Source organism: Anarrhichthys ocellatus, unplaced genomic scaffold (genome assembly GCF_004355925.1).
Source record: "Anarrhichthys ocellatus isolate YVR2014 unplaced genomic scaffold, GSC_Weel_1.0 scaffold52, whole genome shotgun sequence".
Classification (NCBI taxonomy): Eukaryota; Metazoa; Chordata; class Actinopteri; order Perciformes; family Anarhichadidae; genus Anarrhichthys; species Anarrhichthys ocellatus.
This window is the reverse complement of record NW_022280082.1, coordinates 2060382-2065031: the sequence shown is the minus strand read 5'-3', so window position 1 is coordinate 2065031 and position 4650 is coordinate 2060382. Positions and strand designations below refer to the sequence as shown.

Here is a 4650-nt window from a genome sequence, read left to right as displayed (position 1 = left end):
GGGATAATCATCTCTTTCCTGTTAAGCCTTGCAAATAGAAAACAACATTCCCATTACAACATCATCACAGTAAATGCAGCGAACTTTACACCAAATTAAAATTTTCTGTGCGATGGATAAAGACACACTTACATCAGTAAACACTAAATGTTGTCGGAGTGCATTTCCAGTTGGAGTGTGTTTCAGCAGCATAATAACCTGTTTACAATTTGTACTTGGCCCTAAATCTGGAAGGAGGAGGAAAAAAAAACACACACACACACACACACACACACACATCTCACAGCAAGGGATTATGGGTGCAGCTATTCTTCATCTCATTGTGGCTCAACAACAGGCAGAGTGTGGGGTGGCAGGCAGGCGTGTACGTCGCCGGACGAAGAATGGACCAGACCCGTCGAGGGACAGGTGCCATGTGGCAGAGGATGTGCGGGGACACAGATGGGGACCCCTGGAAAACTTGGGGGACTGTACGAGCAGCCAAGGGCCTCCCACCCGTACCTGTGCTGTGAATGCTGCAGCCGAACGGGATCCGGCACCTGTTCTAAGCAGATACAGGCTACCAGCAAAAGCACAGAGGGAGGCCAGCACATGGCTGCCAACCCAGGGAAGGAGAAGGCTAGATTTCCATTTACCCATAAGCACGGACTGATTACCAAATCGGCACAGGCGGTAAAGCTTGAGCAGTACTGCAGAATGCACGGAAAAAAGGATTTAGAAATGTCCTCCAAAACTATATGCATAGTAAACTCCCCACTTTAATAAGATATTTGTGTTTGTGTAAAATAATGTTTTACTCAAATTAGAAACAGCACTGTAAAGTCAAGGGATAAAAAAAACTTACAAGCACAGATGTATTATTTTTAAAAACAAGCGAAATTACAGCTCACGTCCTATTTTTACCTCCTGGCACGCATTGCTCCCTCTTTCTCTCTTTAATATCATGGCTTGCACTGGTGTATGCTGCAGCGCTATCTGGCTTGTTTGTGACTGCCGCAGATTCTCCCAGGGGTGATGTAACTCTTCACCTCAATGTGGAGGAGTATGTTCCTATTGTGCTTCCTAATTGCAATGTGGTTGTTCCATTTAAGAGATAGAACATCCGTATCTGTTCTGCGTGTGTTCCCATATCGTGGAAATAACTGGAAGAGGCATTACCTATTTTTGATTGATTGTTTTGATTGACATAGTGTTTTTAATCTCTGACAACTTTGTTCACTCAAGACTGGGATGATGCAAGCAGTGAAATGTAAAGGATATGGCTAATTCCTGCAAAGTATAGGAAAGCTTAAAATTGTGCATCTTGTGAGATGTTGCTGTTTTTGCTTTATACATTCACATTAAGTGCATTTGGACATTGCTCTTTAACAGGACAAGGGCTGCATGTCTTTGATCACAAGGGCTACATGTCTTAAGTAACTCTCCATCGTTTCTATTTTAGTGGGCCCACAAACTGCCATCATGGCTCTGGATCCTGCACCAACAGAGTTTACTCTCAGCGTGCATCCTGAAAAGCAGACGCACTAATGAGTTAGATGAGTGATGTTATAAGTTCAGCGTTGTGAGAGAGCCCCTTTTAACAGCTACTGTGGAGGATAGACAAAGCAAACCAGGGTGACTGGTGACAGCTTGAGAGACATTCTGAGTATGCTTAAATTATGAATATTTTAACACATATATCGTCCATAAAATCAAAATAGATAATACTTGAGACGTTTTTTGACAACAATGATGAATAACTTTATTATTCTAATATTATGTTAAATGTATGAATATTATTATAAAACGGGTAGCTCAAATTAAGCAATCTGATTGGCTCATAGCATGATATAACACCAACATATATGCCTATGACATCTGATACCTTTTTTTGCTATCAACTTTTGTCGTATTCTTTTTAACGAGGGTAATAAACAACAAGCACAAGCAGAAGCAAGGCTGATGATGATTCGCCTTAATGCCAAGTATTTGGTGCCGAAATAGTCAAAAAATTGAACTGCAGTCATGAGGGATTGTTGATGCAAATTAAGAGAGGGGTTGAAAAAAGCCTTGAAAAGATCAAAGCCTCACTACTTTAATACGGCCTCACTGATAACCTCACTACATAAAATTGTTAGCCCTAATTAATATCAATTAGTATTTATTGGCACAGAAAAAAAAGTGCTGTATACACAACGACATCCTGCCCACATCTCTGGAGTCATTAATGCTCCATCAGGGACATGAAAACTGTATAAGTGTGATGTAAGATGACTGATCAGTGATGCAAGTTCCTACATAGGCTACAGGAACAACAAACCCCCTTATAGCATGCTTATTCAGAGATAAAGTGCGTCAGTCATGACACACAGCATTTCCGCTGCCTTGATGTGCGCTGTTTACAACCAGCATGTCTGGGTAAGAGCGCTCCTGTATGACCTTGGCAATGGGTCACCCTGGCATCATTTCCACGCTCACTCCCATTCCTCTGACCTTTACGTTGTGGGTCTAATATTCGGGATGTTGTTGATGTCTGAGCTCGGAGGAATCCCTTCCTGCTAGGTGCTCAGCCCTGTTCCCTTAAAGACTCAACATCAAAAATGAGATACGTGGAAATGACTCACACAGTTGTCCCCAGAGTTCAGACACTTTAACTAAAGTACCATGTTGACAGGTTCAAAACAGGATATGAGCTGGATGGGTCTATGTTTATTACAGATGGCGGGCTACTTAAGAGCATTGATAGCTGAAATACCTGATAAGCAAATAAAGCATGCTGCAGTCACGTATCCACAAGCCTGAACTCACAAACCATCTCAACTTACAGTGCTGTTCATTTTCCAACACAGAAGCTATCATATTACACAAGACTGAGTCAAACATATGAGCTCCACTAACTTCACGTGTCGGCTCCCTGGACTCTTCAAGTACGTCTTTATTCCGAAAACAGAAGTACATGTGGGTACATTTTAAAAAAAAATCACAGCTCTTTTTAAGCACAATGTAACTGCAAGTTTTGACCTGTACTTTGGTTAATTGTGCTTACACAGCTCGCACTTTCACGAGGCAGTTTTCCCCTAGGTGTTTGGAACTAAGAATCTATAAAAACCCATTAATTACAATAGCCCATGACCTTATAGGCTAACTTATGCCATCTATAAACTGACCAATTTCTGCTTAGTAGTAGGATAATAATTCTAGAGGCAAGAGTGCCTCTCAGACATATAAATCAAACATTAGGACAAGATATGTAGGCTATACCCTATTAAACTATCCTACAACCGCCATTAATTAAGCGAAAAATGTGTTTGAACCATAACTTATTGAGATGAAATGATTCTCTTAATTGTCTCTAGCAGTGCGTAATCATAACCAACACCAGATAGATAAAGAAAACTTAAGATAAGGGTAGAATGAGATCGATAGAAGTCTAAAATCACTAAACAAGATCTATTTTTTTTGCTTTTTTCTGCAGAATATGTCCGGCAATGCTGTTTTTCAAGCAACATTTTGAATGGCTCAATTACTTGTGTTGATTAGCTAACATTGGGGCGAGGGCAGGGTACACCCTGGACAAGTCGCCAGGGCACATAGAGACAGACAACCATTCACGCTCACATTCACAATGGTTCTTTTAGAGTGTGACCAGCAGATTAACATCATGAAACATGCAAAGACACGAGAGAACGTTTATTCTCACCCTACTTAGTCATTTAAGTTCCCTCCAAAAAATATGTCACTTCCTGAAAGTGTTCCCAATTTTTTTTTCTTTCTAACTAAAAGCATGAAAAATAATTTCACAAAAACTGCTTCTTCCTAATATATAAATATAGTCAATATTGTCTATAAATGAATTATTACAGTATATTTTGAGTAGTTCATACTTTAATGGCTTTAAGTTGTTTTAGAAGTTGATTAATTTGCACTGCGGCCATGTTAAAATTGAGCATATGTACCAAATAAAAGCTCAGTAAAGTATAAAAATGTATTTTAATGTGCAGTTTTCTGTTTATGTGATGAAGTAGAGCTTAAAGAAGATCTATAATTTAAGCCATTTGTATTACACATTTTAAGGAAAATGCGAGAAAGTAATACATAGGGACAAAAAAATGTTGCACAACTTGACAAGCTGCCCATAGGCTTGATAAAGAAACTGGAGGATTCTTCCGTTGAATTGATGTGGTTTTCTGCGAGTTAGCATCTAGTGGCCATGAGAATACGCTGCAGCCAACAGCCCTTCTGCACGAGCTCACCACTGAGCTGAGGTGGGTGCTGTGTTGCTGACTTTCTCCCGAGGCAGACATTTCCTGTCCCATATTTTATTCCATTCATATCCAGCAGAACTGTAGGTTTCCTATCATTGCACTGGAATCCCAGGATTTGAGACACATGCTGACATTAGATTTTAGCTTTCTTTAGCTACATCCATGCTAGTTTTTAAGCTAGTATATTTCACAACATCTTATATCATATTTATATATTTTCATATATGTATGATTGGTGTATCCGTTTTAATCTTCGAAACATTGTATTGGACATTGTCGTGTTTGAATTATATAATATGATATGGGCCATTTCTGGCACTGTCGTCAGGATGGCCGAGCGGTCTAAGGCGCTGCGTTCAGGTCGCAGTCTCCCCTGGAGGCGTGGGTTCGAATCCCACTTCTGACA

At 40.1% G+C, this 4650-nt stretch overlaps 1 non-coding gene across 1 annotated transcript; it reads left to right on the top strand.

Annotated features, from left to right (window-relative positions):
- Nucleotides 1-4567: 4567 nt before the first annotated feature.
- On the top strand, nt 4568-4650 carry trnal-cag (transfer RNA leucine (anticodon CAG)). Its single transcript has one exon. It is a non-coding gene; the product is annotated as a tRNA-Leu (tRNA).